Genomic DNA, 18,853 nt, shown 5'->3' with positions numbered 1-18,853 from the left:
ATCACGTAAAATCTGAATTTCAAAGTACAGAAATAGAATTCTATATTTCATATTTATCCGGTAATTAACTTCAAAAGCTTTATCTATATTGTGATAAACTCAAGGATGCTTCTTTCCTTTTTGTCTTATTTCTTTTCCATTTTTTATCTTTATGTGTTCTTAAATAAGAGTGCGTTATTCATAACTAATCGCGTCAGTCACAGTCCTATTTTTGAAAGTCTACGTGTCCAGGATAATGTTTCGGAGATTTTGAAAGTTTCGGGCGAATCTGTTTCGGTGGCGCGTGGCGTCGAACGATCGCAATATAATTCTTGACATGAAAGCAGAAAGCGCGTAAAAATTATTAATTGTTGGAATTTTGTCCTGAAACGTCATCTAATAATCAATCTAGCTTAAAAGAAACGGGAATTTGACAGATATCGTAATATTTGATGACATCTGGTAGTTTAGAGGAAGTTATACCATGCTGGAACGTGAAGTTAGTATGGCATTTCTTTATTTTTAATTTTTTTATATTAAAAATGCAGAACATTTTGTTATTTTTGAAAGAGCAGTAAAACAATGGAAAGTGCTACCGGAATAGTCATTATTTTTTGAAAATTAATGAAATGCCGTGCTAACTTCACAGATACGAAAGCGCGCTGGCTTTCCTCAATCTTTCCGCTGTTCAGCGAACCCTTCATCACGCGCTTTATATTTAGACATATTTCTTACACCGGTCGCTTTTGGTTCGAATTTGTTTTCATTTTGCGTGCATTCGTAACGGAAATGGCTGCTAAAAAAAAGAGTCCATGCGTTATTCCTTGTTAAATCTCATTAAAAAATGAGGATGCTAAGTTTGTTGCTATAACATCTCGGTGAATTTTAAATCGTTTTTTTTTAAGAATGTAGTCATTATATCGCAATGTATAATTATATATTTAAAAAAAAAGGCGAATATTTTAGAATATTATTATGTATTTCCAGTTAAAATCAATTTTAATTTACGATCCCAATACTTTTCAGCTTGTATTTCATATGCTAAAATGCATATTGTTAAAATGTCAAAATTTTTTACTTGATTCACCGTTCGGCGCCGTCCTAATACTAAAGTATTATAAACGTGTTTTTAAAAAACACAATACCTTGTTCTTAAAAAAAAAAGAAAACATTATTTTTTGCCAATCCTGCTAACTGCTTAAAATCAGTTCCATCAGATTAACTTTAATCTCGGTTTAACTTACTGTTCCTTAGCAAGATTAACTTATTTGGTGTAATCCAACAATAAGTAAGTATTACGTGGCGTAGCGTCGACGTTTATCGCCGCTTGTCAGCCTCTTCCTTCCATACGATATAACATGCCATAAACGTCCGTGAAATGGCATCTCTGGCTATGGCTTCTTTCTAATTGGCAATTAGGCATCACGTCGCAGGAAATCATAGTAATTTATAAAAATGATCGACCTCTACCATCATTGTTCCTTTCTCGATTATATACGTAGAAATCGTATATGCGTTCACACGCTCGAGACCTTCGTAGATAAATTAATTTATCTGAAAATAGTGTGCTGAATCAAAATTGGCTGTTCATAATGATATTCATAATTATCCGAGAATTTAACGATTTAGAGTTGCTTCAGATCTCGATTGAACGATACTGAGAGTCGTCGTCTTATTGATCAGAAATTCTATAGCGACAGGAATTAATGACGTCGAAAAGTCGATGGTCTTGAAATGACAAGAAGTCCGGCGATAATATCGATACATATTTCGTGTTTTTAGCTACCGGAGACTCGCTAACGAGAACGCACGTCGGCGCGATGTTAATGAAAAAAAGAAAACGAGAGCGCGATTCGCTCATATTTATTCCAAGCAGGGAAGAAGCAACTTGCATGACAGGATTTCCAGACTTGCGTCTCCTGCCGCGTGTACAGCAGCCGTCTCCTCGTCTTTATCAGAATGGTTGCACCTGTATCGCAGAGAATCCACTCGGGAGAATCCGCGAATACATACATAAATATCAACCAGTGTCTTGAGAGTTACGCTCGTTGTGAGAATTAATTTACGCGATAGATTAACGTTCGGACCAATTGCATATACAAACTATCTCAGAATATTAATGAAATTAAAATAAATGGCTCTCAATTTTCGAGCAACAGGACAATTAAGTGCTATATTTCAGTGCATCGAGATAAAAATTTGTATTTTTGCTACAAATGCGATTATTCAATTATCTATATGTAAATTGGATGTTGAAATAATAAACACTATCTTGAATTGCGGTAATAACTTCGTGGATTTTTTTTAGAAATATCACGACGTGAATCGTGAGAATTCACTCTTGTAATAAAGCAAAGATATAATTTCATTTACAATGATCTTTAAATAATTATTTATCCATTTACATTATAGTGTAGTTCTTAAAAATGATAAAACTATCTCCTATCTATTTGTTTTCATGAAAATTTAATACGCGATCATGTTATAATTGCAAAACGTTACTGCTTTTGCAATAAATTAACATGCTTTATCTAGAATTGGAATAATGAGAGAGATTTTCAGAATTTTTAAATGATGAAAGTGCATGTCGCATTAGCGTAGCAATATTTCAAATTTAATACAAAAATCGAATTTACATAATGTAAATATATACTGCAAAATAATATCTCAAATAGATTTATATATGAAATGATGCTGTATGGATTAGAATAATAAAAGAACTCGATGTTAATATTTTGTTACAAATTAATTCTAAAGAAACATAAGAACGATACATTCTCGTACAAACATTATTGTTCGTATACTTAACGATCTTTGCATCGTCATTTACTATTTATTTTTTGAGATGACAAAACGTTTGATTGAAATTTAAATCGATCACAGGGACATTTCGATTTTCGACACATGTACACTTGTTCATCGACTGCTACACGCGTTTACGTTTCTACGTGCGTGTAACTTCCTGTGGTTACGCATGCTCGAACTCAGGTATTTATAGTTAGCAGCTTCTGCCGCTTGTGTACGACGACCGGAAACGAGTCGATTATATTTAGAGAAAGACTTTGCCGATCGTAGACTAACAATCCTGCTCGCGTTCGCGGCCGATTGCCATTGCAAAGTGAATGATTCTCCCCTCGTGAGTGATCCTTATTCATGGCACGTGCCGTTGGTGGACACATAAAATAATGATTATAACGGTTCACTGCGAAGGTATCCATTTGGCAAGGACATGCAGTGCACTTTAGTTAATGAGATAACAATTTTCCGTGATATTCAGACAGCTATAATTTTCTGATCTTGCAAAATTAATACAATTTAATGAGATATGAATACATGGTTGAGATATTAAATCAATATTTCAATTAGTTCCAATTAAGAAATGTATATATACATGCGATTCTTGATATAAAAATAAGAATATGAATTTTTGGATAGCTGACTTCCTTTTTAATTCTCAGTCTTTCTCGGATGAAACATATGTTTTACGTGGAATTGTTAAATAATTATATTAATCGTTAAGATATAAGTCCAAATCTCGATATAATGATATAAAATATGAATTTTTTAATAACTGATTTGCTCACAACATATATGTATGTTGCATGAATTCGTGAAATGATATCAATTGTAAGAACCAATCATTATTCGATCGCACTATAATCGCACGCGAAACGCAAACGGCAGTCAACTAGATTGTCTTTACGTAAATCGGTCTGTCGACTCGCCGCTTTGGTCCATGAAATCACGTCGAAGACGTGGTGCACCTTCTCATCAGACGCTCGTCTTCCTGTAATGAGCGCAGGTATACGGCACGATGATGAGCGGAGCAAATGAAGGAACGAGAAGAAGCGATTACTGAAGAGAAGAGTAGGCACGCAGAAAAAGAGATAGATAGATGGAGAAGGAGAACACATACGTGCGTATGCGTGCGTAATTCGTGCGCGAGCACGTTCTTTAATTGACTACGGAGATATGCACCCTATCCATAATGCATCCGGGGCTTCTAAGCGACCCTAATCGCAGAGCGAAGAATGCCAAGGTGAAACCTCCAGCTGCTCTCAAGGCCTTCGCGCGTGACTGTTCGTTCGCGCTGGCTTGGGAACTGTATCGTGTTCCCCGATGATAGCGGCGCAAAGAGTACTTGCAACGATGCATAATGCGTTTTTGCGCGCGCGCGCGCGGGTACGCCCGATATCGAGAGTCGCATCCGAGAATCACTCACGCGAGACGATCGCTCGCCCTTTGCTCTTCTTTCTTCCTTTTTTCCATTCGTTCTTTCTATCATTCTCGAGCCTCGCGAGCACGCCCAAGAGGATGATGCGATTTCTGCTTCGCACGAGAGCTGGTGGTGGCAAGGAAAATAATCTTGAGTGAAATGATGGATTTTTCTTATTGCGAAGAAAGATACACATTTTTTTTAATATAAATGAATATCAAGTGCGAGCGATAATAAAAATAAAACACAAGAAAAATGTTTGCTATTAAAAAAAAATATTATACTTATGAAGATATTATTATAAAAGAATTTTTGGGATTACATTTCCAGTGAAATCACACATTCTGGTAGGTCGGCGCCGACGAATTATTCTCGTGGATCCCTTTCCTCCCCATTTCGTTTCTCAAGCTGATCACGGTCTTTTAGGTTGACCGACTTCCGGCGAGGCTTCGTCTTCTTCCAATTGAAAGGTCCGCGGGAAGATTTTTGTGGTAACTCGTTCTCTCTCTTTTTCTCCTTTTGACAGCGAAGAGCCGATGTCCCACACTGTCATATGAAACTTCCAACTTTGTTGGCTGACGTCGGAAGTATCTCATCCTCTTCCTCCTGCTTTGTTGCGGCCAAATATTCCGAAGCAATCGTGAGAAATCGATTCTTTTTGTCATGTTTCCGGTCTGCCACTTTATTTTGCAATAAAGTGGCAGACTCTTCTCTGTATGTAACATATCGATTATACGTTTCTACAATCACGTTTGAATAAAGGAATTATTTTATGAAGTCGATCTTAACGATGTGTACACATATAATATTGCTTAATTATTTTATTTTATTAAACCATACGTAAAGGTGCAATTGATGTACCAAATAAAAAGATTGATGTGAATTTAAAAGAAAAGAAGCGAAGAATTACGTGCAGTATGTTTACATGAATAATTTCTACGTGCGGATAAAAAATTAGGAAACATGTATTGATGTACTGTTATCGGATTTATATAACGAGAGGGAAGTTTCGTGCGCATTAATACATTGCAATTTGCGAGAGTTATGACTAAATCGCTCAAGAATGCAACAAAAGTGAGGTCCGATTTCCCGAGCTCGATACCGCTCGGATAATCGTCGGGCTCGATCGGCGCGATCGGTTCGTGGAAGTGCAAACCGTCGTAATGCCTGTGCTTTGTCCTGCGGAAGCTCTTAATTCTGGATCCCGTCAGAGGCGATCGGTAATTACAAGGAGAGAGAAGGAACCGGGAGGAGGTGGAGATGGAGAAAAAAATTGTGTAAAGAGGGAATCAGGCATCTGCCAACGGTTGCCTCGTATTAACGTTGATGACCCAACGGGAGGAGCACCGGCAAGAGAACCATGGGCGCCCCGGATAATTTTTATCCTACCACCGGAAGGTTTTCGCATACCGTATTTGATCATGCAGTGTGTAATATTCCGCGATGTATAAAAAATATGATTTGCTCTTAATTAATGTGAACAGATCAGTTTACGAGAAGCAGAGAAATTTCGTTCATTATGTACATGGCAGTAAATTGCTCTTTAAATTAGTCCTATAACTTGTGCCTGCCTTACTTTCTTAATTATAGCCATTTCATTCTATTTTTATTTACTAGGAGAAATATAGATCTTGTACCCTTGAATCGTATTTTCAATGCAAAATAAAAGCTACGTATATAATCTTATATTCTACGCGTAAAGTAAAAAAGGAGTATATGAAGTATCGATCGGTGACTAGAGAACTTAAAGCTATTATTTATAATAAAGCAATGTGTCATAAAAGAAAACTATTATTCGAAAAATCCATTTTTCATTACGGAGATAATTATGAAAGGTGACAAATAGGCCCCTTTCGGTAGACGCCCATGGGCGGCGGTGAGTACGGTGTTTCTTTGTGCCATATGGCTGATATGGCGCATAAAGCCCGACCGATTCTAGTTGATGAGAACGAAACTCAATGAAGGATGCTGGCAAGATCGGGGAAGGTCACTTTTTGCAAGCTCACCGACCTCGAAAAACGCGGCGAAACGACGAGCGGAAGACGAAGTGGGGACGGCTTCTGGACCACCGGATGCGGATCGTGGTGATTTCCTTGATACACGAGACAGTGGATTTTTATCGCCTCGAAAAAATTCTTGATGGCCGGATAGTATTTTACGATACAGTTCAGTGAGCCTTCAAATGGGAATATCGTCGACAAAAGAGCGACGTGAGAAAAGAATGTGATCTTCGACTCTGAATATCCTTTTTTTTTTGCTCTTTGGCATTTCAGTAATATTTAATGGCAAATATATTAATTAGCAAATTGTGCTGCATCTAAATTTTAAATTTTGCGTAGCAGGATTTCTTTCGCGCAGATTGGCTTCTCGGTCATTGATCAGAACGGAAAACAAAAGATCCATTCTTCCCTACGCCACTAGTTTTCACCTTGTAGACCATCTTCAGAAAGCGTAGAACCGCGCGCCATGCCTCGCTGCCGTTAATTTCCCGTAATAGTTACTCAATAAACGAGAGCGCACGGATCTCCCGCGGTTCCCTAATTACACACCGTAGCCGTCTTTAATTAAGCTCTTTTTCATTGCTAGTGCCGTTCATTAAATTCAAGCGTTTCTTGAATATGAACCGAATAAAGGAATGTCCATTAAAAATGGTGAAAGGAGGAATGAGAATGCAAAGGCACATAACTATCGAGTATCCTGTAAAAATTAATTATGAATAATGTAATATAATTGCATATAACGTAATGAAATTGCAAAGTTAATGTTACGTTGATTCAAAAATAATCGAAAATAAATTGGCTGTTTATTAGTCCGTTCTAAAGAATCCTTTTTCTCATTCGAGCGCGTTTTTTTATTAGGAAGGAATTCATTCATAAAAGGCAGACTGATTTCAATATTTGTAAATTATGCGCGCGTTGCTACGGTTGTAAATCTCGATTTTACGGTATCGCATAATTATGAAATAAAGTAGGTACTACTGCACACTCTTTCGCCTTTTTTTTTTAAGTAAGAAATATTTCTTGCTGGCCGGAAGCGAGAGTCGTTTGATCTTTCGCGCATGTCGCGGCGATGATGAAACAAATCGTCATGCATCAAGCGTACTAACATAATGACTTGGCAAAAAGGGGTATTCGTAAAGGATTAATCAACTTTTTTCAATAGATCTATTACTGTCGCTTTTTCTGGTTTCCTATAATATATGTTGATACATCCTGTAATTTCTAATATTCCTACTATAATATAATTCCGTTTCGATTATCAATCTACTTAAAAGCAATCGTATTTCTAAAAAATTATAATATTTAAAGTTTATGAAAGCGTATTTTGTAAAAAAAATATCTTGAAGGTGGGAAAATCGGTTCTCCAAGCCTTTAATCTGTAGAAATACTGTGTAAGTAAATAACCCGCATAACAGCGAATATGTTAATTACAAAGTCAGACTGATTTATCTGATATATTCTATCTTTACAGTTTCCTGTGTACTCCTTAAAACTTGCGAGACTATAAACTATAAACTCATTAAAATCAAGAAATGCTGCAGAGAATAAAACTCAACCAATAAATAATAAATGAAAATTTTAGCGAGAATAACCGAGGCTCCGCGCTCACATCGTGAATACGCGGTTCTTCATCTTTGTCATTCCGCTCTCGGAATTCTCAACAGACGACAGGAAATGAGACTCGACCGAAGAAAAAGGCCAACCGGGACGAATCGGCGCGAATTAAACGGCGCGCGATCGCACGATCCACCTTCAGAAATCCCGGCGCGTTATCGTACCTCTCGGTCAACGTTGATCGCTAAAAGAATGAAAATAAATCTCGGGGGCGATTACGAAGAAACACGTGATCGCGGTGGAACAAGATGCTGGGAACTTGCTAATAGCTCGCTTCCGCCTTTGAAAGATCTCGCGCGAGTGGGCGAGAAGCGGCGAGTAGGCAGAAGCCAAAGCTCGCTCGCGGCGTGTTGGAGACCTTATCCTCTCTCGGCGAGGGTACACCGTCACTCTTTTTCACTCACCCACAGTACTACGCGAGTATACCTTTGCGGAACACTCGATCTGATTACTGGATAAGATGATGGACTACTAGCTTTCGCAGAAACCCGCGTAAAATGCGGCTCTTCTGAATACGCAATCGTTCTGTCTACATCGCGCTCTTAGCGGTGCAATTTGCGCATTGTGTCAGCTTCCGCAACGCAAATTACTTTGGATTAAGGCGGTAGGAAATGTCACCGTCGGTTTTTAACGGTACCGCGTAACAGCCGTAACTACAGACGTGTGAAGAAGACTTATTGCTTTACTTAGCCTACATGCTAAGAAGGGATTTAGTTTACAGTTTTACTTAATCACATTCATCTGTATTTTATTGGCTAACTGGAATCCACTTTCAATTTCTTTTATTTAAACCTGTGCCTGTAAATGTTCCCCTTATCCTATAACCTATAATATAATACATATCACATCTTTTTAATTCCACTCCTTTTTTACGCTAATTTATACTAATATCACAATCATACAATTTCTATGTAAAAATACTAATCTTTTTCTTATGTTCTTATAATCTCGTATACCTTTTCTAATAATACATTCATAATTATTTTACATCTGAATCCTTACTCATCCTTCTTTTTCTTTCTTCAATTCCTTGGCTATCTTTTTCCATAATTTTCTTAGAATACTACCATTCATAATATCTATATTATCTTCATTCCATAACTTATTCCCTATTACCTCCCTATTCATATTTAAATGCATAATTTCTCTTATCCTCTGACATTCACTGACATAACGCTTCATGCAATCTATCTCTTGTGCGAAAGAATTATTCAATGAGATACATATTAAAGCTACGATCTGGGAAAGAGAGCAATTAAGAAGGTCCCATAACTTCTCCTATCTTTGAATAAATTTTATATAAAAAGATCCATAAAAAGATATAACATTATAATAATCTTTATTTATAATACTGATTTTTGTGGCGATCGTTTCGATATTTTATGACAAAACGAGTTTCGCGACTATATACGATGTAATTTATCCGAGAAGAAAGCACGATCACCCTGTCTTTGCCTTTCTTTCTCCTTGAAGAGAGGAGAGCGGGCGTCGCGCAAAGGTCCTTAAACCCGGGTGACGCGCCCGCCCGCGTTCCTTCGTGAGGAAGGAAAGTAAGATACCTACGCGAGGTTACGTTTCCCATGGTTTGATAAACAGAGGACGCGGAACGAGAAAGGCGAGGCACCTCCTTCGCCACCGCCACCGCCACCGCCACCGTCGTCTTCGCCGGAAACACTCGTTTTCCAGCGGAGATAGCGAATATCTGCCACGCCGTGCGCGAGCTTGTACAATAGGTAGAACATGAATATACCGTTCGTTCTCACTCGGACTTATGTGTCTTTAAATAAGAGTGTCGAGATAGCGTGACGAAGGTGTTAGTGCCCGGTATAAGCGATCCGCGTGTGGTTTTAAGCAGATAATAGCGCCGTTACTTTCTTACACTGTTTGCGCATTTACGCTCGAAAGGACGACAGAAAGAAAGAGAGAGAGAGAGAGAGGGAGAGAGGGTGAGAGTGAGAGGAGAGGCGTGCACCTCTCTCGTGAGAATTTACCTCGCCGTAATTTGCTGGTTGCCATTCCGCGGTCCATGGTCTGGTACCGGTCTTTAATCACATGTCGCACGCACTCGGAGTTTCTCGTGCCGCATACGTTTCGGCATGTAAGATGGTTCAGTTTCGAACATGATATAGTTCTGAACGAAATAAGGTTTGAATCCAATTTACCACATTCAAGTTAGGTTTTTCCTGATTGACGATATATATACTTTTAGCAGTTCCTCCCCCGCACACAATGAGATCAGGATGATGAAACTCTAAATTGGATTCGAATCTATTTCGTTTAGAACTGTATCATGTTCGAAATTCTATCACCTTACCCTGTTTGGATTTCGCGATAAAAAGACACTTGATTCGATTATTAACAGGGAAAGCCACTGTAGTAGCGTTGAAACAGTATTAGGTAAGGAGAATGTAACGAAATAATAAATCTTATTCAAGGAGACACTTTAAAAAAGATTTAGAAAATAGATTCTCACCCTCTAAAGATTAAATAATATTTTGCAGACAGGAGAGATCAATATATAACTAACTGTCACTATTATGCTGAGTGACGTGAACAGGAGAACGTAAAATGCGATTGAAATATATGTCGCCCTCTTGTTAAATTGCAATTGAAGTGACAGACGAATGAGGCCACCGTACAGTGCATCCATCTGTCATTCATCGACAAGGCGGGCGCGTTGAGTAAGGAATAATTTATTTCGACCACGGTGCATCTCTCCAGCTGCGTATGGAGGAGCCCATTATCACGTTCAAGGGCTCGTTTATGCATCGCAGAAGGTAGCAGCATCTGCGATGCCGTTCTGGTCACGCAAGGCGAGGCTGACGCGACAACCTCGTCGACCTAATAGCATGGGATTCTGACGTGAGAGCGTAGAAGGCGAGATTTATAATTCACGCTGACCGACCACGCGTCAGTTCAAGCTCAGCACTTCTCGATGTGAAATTCCCGAGTTCGTCCACGCGTTTAATCCCTTCTCTGTAAAGAATGTCTATTTTTGACAATTTAGAAGAGATCGCCATTGCACTGAAAATTGAAGTGCATTGGATATTATTATAATTTTTTGAGAAGTTGAGATCTGCACAATTTTATATAAATATAGCAAGAAATACATCAGAAATAAAATATTATGTAACTATAATATTAGTTATTGTAAAACAAAATTGAGATTATATGGAGAAAGGTATTTTCCGATCAATTCGAAGAGAGGTATTGGAAGATATAACGAGCCTTTTGCGTTCATGCTAATATTAACATACAGTGCTCATTATTATTACCGTAATTTATTGGATTTCGATACGAGGTCTGTGTGCTCGATCGATTAAGAGCTTCTTCCGATCAACGGTTTCTTTGTCTCTTTCCTTCTCTCTCGCTCACGCTTACTTTCAATTTATTTTTGCTTGTAACGCGGTTTATGTTCGAGTTCCTCTCTATCAGTCCGGTATCGGTTTACTCGGGCGGCTCTCCTTGTAAACAGGCATGCAACACCGACTCGAGATTCTTTTGTACATGCTCGGCTGCAGGCACGCGAATTGTACAGAGTGTTGCAAAAACATTAATTCACAGACTGAACGTTTGGCGAGGATAAAACGAAAAGATTTTAAGCTTTCAAAAATATCTTTAGAAATATAACAAAAAAAGAATAATTAAACATAAATATCTTCTCTCTGCCTTTTTTGAACTTTTTTCTCAATATTATCTACAACTTTTATTTAAAATTAAATCTTTTCGATATATCAAGATTAAATAAAATCAAACTTTTTACATTATGTTTATGTACTTAAATTATATGATATACGTTACTTAAATTATAGTTTAAATGGAAATTTAATGTAATTCTTGATAATCTCCAGGAGACTAGGAATTAATTTCGGAACGCGCTATACCTTCATGTGCATATGCATAACTCTTTATCTGTCAGAATTCCGATATGGACTCGTCAGGTGACTAACACGGGAGTGATTAACCGGCTGGTAAATCTCTTTAGCATTTCTCCTGAATGATAACCGCAAAATGCAAGAAGAGTCCTTCCTTTCTCCCCTTTGCAACTTCAATTATTCATACCGTCTCCTCTCGTTCCACGCCCATATAGTTTCTTTTCGAACTACTTGGGCGAATAAAAATGTGCTTGAATTATGTATGCACGAATTACTCCGCCTTGTCCCTTCAACTTCAAATGGCGTGCTCGAAAACTAGTTCCAGCCGTTTTGCGCAATTTTGGGGGTTTTTTTTTTATAGTACGTCCATCATCCTGTTTTATCGAGAAACACGAGCGCAAAAATTATTATCGAAATTTGCGAAGTTTAACTTTGCGTGTAGGCATTGAGTTATATTAAACGTTTCCTTTAACTACAAAGTGGGTGCAAGAGATACCAACTTCACGGCTCTAGACTTCCAATTTTATCTTACAATTTTATCTTGTTAGACACGAAATCTGCTAAGGCATTTCGAGAGAAGTTACGTGATTTATATCCTGATATGTCGCAAACTCCTCTCTTCGATGATAACAGATTCGAAGTAATCACTTTAGATACCGATCATAGCCGTATCCAGAAATCTCGCGAGCATGATGGAATTAGACAGTGTTGTATTTCCGAAGATGTATATATATACACATATGCAGTAGCAAAATAATAGCGTATGCTTATTTTGGTAATAAATGCAGCTGACATGAATGACGTTCGATGATTTGATTATATTTTTTCAATTTTTTATTTTTATATTTGACATATCGTAATGAACAACTTAAAAAAAGATATTTAAAAGAGTATTAAGGGGGTACTCTACTCTAAAAATTTCAAAAAATCGAAAAAAATTTTTTCTTCCTGACCTTTCTGAGAAAACATGAGAAAACATGTTTTTTTTTCAAAAAACATGAAAACATGTTTTTTGAACTGGTGTCCAAGATATCTCAAGATCTATTTGACCGATTAAGTCCGGCTTTTGCGTACATCCTCAGCAGATGTGCCGCTATAGCCGGAACTAGAATTAAGTAAAAAAAAATTTTTTTACGATTTTGACAACCTTCGAAAGATAAGAAAACTCATACTAAATTTTCAAAGTGCCGCCATTTTTTTAATTGTCTATTTTTTTATTCCATTCTAGTTCCTGCTATAGCCAAACTTATACTAATTAAGAATCTTTTTGAATTTTTTATTTTAGATAACCAGAATGCACGCAATCATGGGCACCGTTTTTTTTTACCATGTATTCGATAGGGTTTAATTAATATTTATATTCATTAATTTAGCTTTAAAAAATATTTTTTATGTTCTCTAAACATAATAAAATATATACATAAAAAGCTGATATTAACAATTTTCACTAGTTCTTGTAAAAAAATCCCGAAAAAAACGTGTTTTAGAGTAGAGTACCCCCTTAAGGACTGATTAGCATTTAGAACCGATTAGCATTTGGGACTGATTAACAATTAGAGCCGATCTTTTATCGGTTGATCGTGCCGTCATATCACGCGCAATACAAGATTTTATTTTCTAATTGTTCATGCTCGGGAGTATTTTTCCGTAAGGGCCTTATGCTGACGTCGGTAATCAGTAACTGTACCTGGATTCACGTACTTTCCTAAGTAAACGAGGCGTGCAGGGCCCACCATTAACGGGTCGCGAATCACAGTAGTGATCTCGCTGCTACGGTATATACGTACGTTGCGTTTATCCCGTGCATCTTGGTGTAGCACGAAGAGTCTCAGGTGACCAACCAACATGAGACCCGATGCTTCGTAGATTTCGCACTCGCACATTCTTACAGTCGAGATAACCGCGACGCTGATGTCATCCGGCTGCACAGATGCGAGATTTATCGTCTCGACGCCGGCTCTCGACTTCTTCCTCCCTTGATAGTCCGCCGATAGGAAATCTCCCAGACATAATAAAACCTGTCGCGTGCATGTTTGCATGACAATCTGGGAATACGCATTTACGTTATTAAACAAACGCGACATTAATCAGACAGATTTTTCACTATACGTTTTATTATGTCAGCTCTGATTAGCATTTGATAAGAAACGATAAATCATGCTCGTGCAACATCGTTTAATACGGATTAATGCGTCTCGTAATTGCATCTTTGCAAAAAATTATTTCAAATTTGCCAATTATATACGGAAATTAAAACTACAACTCGCAAGATAAGAAAACTGCACTGAGAAAAATTTCCGGTTGAAAATGGACAAACCAAAAAATTATGATCACGTGTCAATCTGGTTACTAAAATTCTGGTTATCTCAACTATTATAATAGATTCAACCAGAAAATTCTGATCAATCAGAATTTCAATTAATACAATCAGACTCTTTTTCAAGTGGTGCCTTCTTTTGAAAACGATCCTTGATAATTTTATCTTTCCATCGTGTATATACGTAATATAAAACGCATTTGCAGCTGTTAAATATTTACCGATGGATTTTATTGAAATGGTAATCAAGTTCAAACGACGACGTGAAAGGCGAGGACCATTAAATCAATCATGATCTGATTTCCAAGTCATAAAGATGAACACGTCTCTCAGCGTAGGTCAGTTCGAAGGAGAGATTACGCTTAGAACTCCTCGTGTTCCAGCCAGCAGCTGTGAGAGAGGCTCTCGCGTTCTCGAAATACAGCTGATCGACGAGCGGTTGTTGGCAAGACAAACAGAGACAGGTATGTGGGAGGAGGCTTTGGGTGCGAGAGTCAGGACAAGAAGAGAAAGAAGAGAAGAGAAGAGAAGAGAAGAGAAGAAGGCCCAGCCTCTTTCGTTCGCGCGTTCGCTTACTCGCCCGCTCGCCCGCTCGTCCCTACTCGTCGCGTGCGTTCCTCGTTCCTCCGTGCATTATGTACGACCGAACTCGGTGGTCTCGGGTTCCTGAGAACCACGAGAGAACCTCATAACTCTGGGACCCCGTGCCGCACCGCGTGCCACACCTTTCGCACGGCTTTGAAGTCCCCAGTCGGTGCGAGTGCCAGCCTAGCCCGAACGTTATACTCTTCTCGTCCCCCTGGTCGCGATTATGCAGCGGAACCGGCGGCGCTCTCGGATTTATCGAAGCTGTGTCGCCGAGAAAGAGAGAGAGAGAGTTAGCTAAGCAGAACCCATCTTCTTTTACGTGTGTGCCTTTTTTCAGCCGCGGATAATGACACGAAATACGTGGGAGTAAAACGCGATCTGGTCCCCGCATCGTTTTACTATAATCTTCTTTCCAACGCTATGCAAATACAAATTGTGTTCTACTATACATAGTATAATGGAAGCATATAGTACTTAACGATAGCTCAGAATAGAAATTTGGCTATTTTGCATTTTCTTATAATGAAAAAAATGTGCTCTATTTTACAAACTTACAAACTGTTTTATAGAATCTGAAACAAAAAAATATTTATAAATTATTTTGAAATAATGCAAAACGTGAATGTATACTAGTTTATAGTTTATAATGTTATTATTTATTAAGTTATAATTTGTAATATCATACTATCGTAGAAAACAATTTATTTTTATAAAATTTGTAATAAAAAAATTATAATTAAATTAATGAAGTTAAGAAAAGACGTTCTATTTTAGCTAAATTTTTAATTCTATTCGCACGAAGGGATACGGAAGTTTTGATATAATCACATTTCTAAATAAATTCGACGTAACACAGTTTCATACAACTTTCCCTCATATGACTTACAATTAGCGTATCATCGCCGTGAGCCTTTCGATCATTACGCATTTGAAATGATAGACTCTAGCTGCGATAAATCATCGCGAAATTGTGAGAGCAACGACACGGATATATACATATGCACACCTCGCATTTCGAGTCATTATTAAACAATTTTAGTCGCAACGCTGCGGCGGTGCGCACTCGATATACCGGGCCACACCTTTCGCACGGTTTTGAAGTCTGACCTCCCTATCTAATGGAAAGTGCAAGCGATCCTCCGGCAGATCTTACGGGCAATTTGAAGACTGTTCTCTCTTTCTGTGCCAAGCCGAGTCGAGAGTTCGAGACGCAAATCTCGTGATAGAATCGAGCTTGGACGTCGATTGAAACGCCGTGAAAATGGTACCACCGATTCACGCGCAAAAGGTGAGATTCAACGATCATCGATATTTCATAATCCAGCCTCGTCGATTTCTATTATGCGAGAGGTTTAAGGCCGCTCGACCGTCAATTTATCGTTCAATACATGATGAATGATCGTGAAATCGCCGTTTTTGCGTTGATCCGACGATCGCAATTGATTCAGCGATACGGAAAAAAATCGATAATTTCCCAGCGTAAACCTTTTAATCTTCTAGTCGTTGATCTTCAATCCTTGAACGTGAACACGTCATGAGTGGATTTATGACTCGCGACATCAATTCGAGATGCATTTTATTTGGTTTCAAACAAATTATTGCTGTGTAAAGAAACCTTGGCGTAATTATATTCTTTTGTATTCTTATACGAGTATAATAACTTAGTAGCTTGTAGTCGTTACTTGTTGCTAATAAGATAATAAAACTTTTTAATAATAGAGATGGATTATTATTATGATCGGAGTGAATTTCTGATCATTTAAAGGGAATGTAGTTAGAAAAGAAAGTCTCTCGTCTTGCGAATGTTTGGTTCGAGAATCGCTAATAAAGGTGGAGATAAAACGGAGGGACAAGCCCTTCTTTAAAATAATGTATGGTTGCGTCCCCGTCTTTTCTAGACGCAAGCCTCTAATTTCCACCGTGATCATTCGGCATATCGAGCCTCTTGCTTTCATTAAGAATTCACCAGGAGGTACGGATTAAGGACCCTCCTGGACGCGAACACCTGGTATCAATTCGCGAAATGGAACTTAAATCGCCCAGCGAAGGAACGCGTAGCGCCGAAGGAAAGAGAAATTGAAGAAAATCTCGAGTAATCACAACGAAGATAAACGGGAAAAAGGAAATGGAATCGACGAGAAAGTGAGTTATACCTGCTCCATTTTGTAATTGAACAGGTCTTATAAGTAAAGTAGTTTTTGTTGCACAGTTTTACAATGAACTTTTGCTACGTCATCAGAAAGAAATTACAGTTTGAATCAGTTAATTCGAAATAAATAATATATCACACGTTTATTTAATGTCAAAAATAAAAATTTTATTAATTTAGCTTTTAAAGATAAATATATGGATGACGAAATCACGTTAAAAAAATAAACTTTATCTTATCGAAAAGAAGAGGTGATAATAGCAAGATAATACTTAGAATATCTATTATATCTAATAATCGAAATAAAATATTATAATCTTTTCTGGATAAGAAAATCGAGAGCACTACTACATCCTAAACACGCATCGAAGAATCATAATCAACATCTAAATCAAAGGAGAAACTATCTTTTGTGGAACTATATAATTTAATTTTATCTCACATCTCAACTGAAACCTTCCTAAGAAAATTGCAGCGATTTCTAATGTTTAATTAATTATTGATGCTGTACAATTTATCATTATGAAAGAAATGGATCACCATTACTCGAGATTATGCAAATATTCACATGGTAGCTCTTTCCTGGCACTTTTGAAAAAGGAAGCAAGTGTTTCAAACTATATCTCTCACGGATGTCATAAAATGATAGACGATGCGTGATGCACGTTCGTTAATTATAATGCGACGTGGTTTTTAGATAAGATTGAAGATTCATAAAGAGAGCAATGGGATATCGATTGCCCACTGTCCATCGGTAATCTCAACGTATTGAGGCTGCTGCACGCGAACACCTGGTACCGTCATGAAGTACGTAAGATAGAGAACCGACTTGGTGGTTTCAAGGGGAGAGAGAGAGAGAGAGAGAACGAATAAAGTTGCAGAACGGTGTAGGGAATGAAGGTCACGTAAGAGGGGCAGTTGATCGTCCTTTATGTAGATGAAGGGAAGCGATAAGGTGGACGCATACACGCGAGAAAGAATGAGAGAAACGCCTCCTACCGGAACCAAAAAGTCTTTCGAGTAATTGCAACGCGTCGTTGGTCGACCGGGCGGTTGCGCACGAGGAATGCAACCCTGAGGAACGAAGCTGCGCGTCGCCTGGAGGATACGTCTCTCGAACATGCGAAGACATTGAATGCGATCGAGATTGCGCCGCACCGCGCACCCATTTTCTCACCCTTCTTTCTCCCCTACTCTTCCGACTGTCATATTGATGGCGCCCATTAGAGGCGGAAATTACGCTTCAAGATAAATTAATGTTATGTGCAAGCATTACTGCGCTAGCAGTGTACGTATTGGTCGGACAGAGTTCCACGATCTGGAAGAAATTTTATTGAGGAAGTTCCTTGGCAAAGGTGTATTTTACTTGCTGTAATTTTTATTTTTTCAACGTTGCTTTTCTTATAAATCTCTAACCGATACAATATTGCTAAAATATAATGCATCGGTTAAGGCAAGCAATGAATCTGTCTATCCATCTTTTGAAGGATAATATTTTTGAAAAAGATTTATTTAAGCGAACTTCTTTCGTCAAGAATATGACGAGAACCGTAAAAGGATCGAGACGAATGTTCAATTGCCGCTTAGCAAGTGCATTAATCGCGCAGATCCTTGGGAAATAACAAGTAGGTATATACAAAGATACGCGGCGTAATAGATGCTGCTGGGAAGGGTTTGTGAGAAAAACTTGATCCCACTTCCGTCGTTTGTAGCCCTTAATGAAAGGGACGTAAGCGCGGCCGCGCCTTTTCTTATTCGATATACCATTTATTTCTTTTCCCGCGGCGCCGGCGTACCTCGTATCCGAGGCTTTCGTGCGGTTGCACCGGCTTTAATTATCTATCAGTCAATTAATAACATCCGGAATCTACGCGCTCGTGAAAATAATTAAAGAGCACGCCGCTCTCTCGATTCGTCTCACTACGACAATTTAAAATCAAGACAGTTGCGGAATATATTTCGCTTGGAATTATGCTGTTCGCTCCGCGTCAATCAATCAATGATTTAATATAAAAATGTCAAATAAAAAAGTTCTGTTGAAGTAACACCTCCTTGGAGCTAAATAAGGAATACGGAGCTGTTTGTTATTTGTTTGCATCGTTGAAGCTTGCTCTA

The 18,853-nt window shown here is 38.2% G+C and overlaps 1 protein-coding gene across 1 annotated transcript in view; it reads left to right on the top strand.

Annotated features, from left to right (window-relative positions):
• The window catches only part of LOC108760662 (uncharacterized), a 63,990-nt gene that overhangs the window by 23,191 nt on the left and 21,946 nt on the right, over positions 1 to 18,853 (top strand). The gene's annotated exons all lie outside the window — the stretch shown is intronic.

The sequence above is a fragment of the Trachymyrmex cornetzi genome, unplaced genomic scaffold (assembly GCF_001594075.2).
Source record: "Trachymyrmex cornetzi isolate Tcor2-1 unplaced genomic scaffold, Tcor1.1 scaffold23, whole genome shotgun sequence".
Classification (NCBI taxonomy): Eukaryota; Metazoa; Arthropoda; class Insecta; order Hymenoptera; family Formicidae; genus Trachymyrmex; species Trachymyrmex cornetzi.
This window is presented reverse-complemented; position numbering and strand designations above follow the sequence as displayed.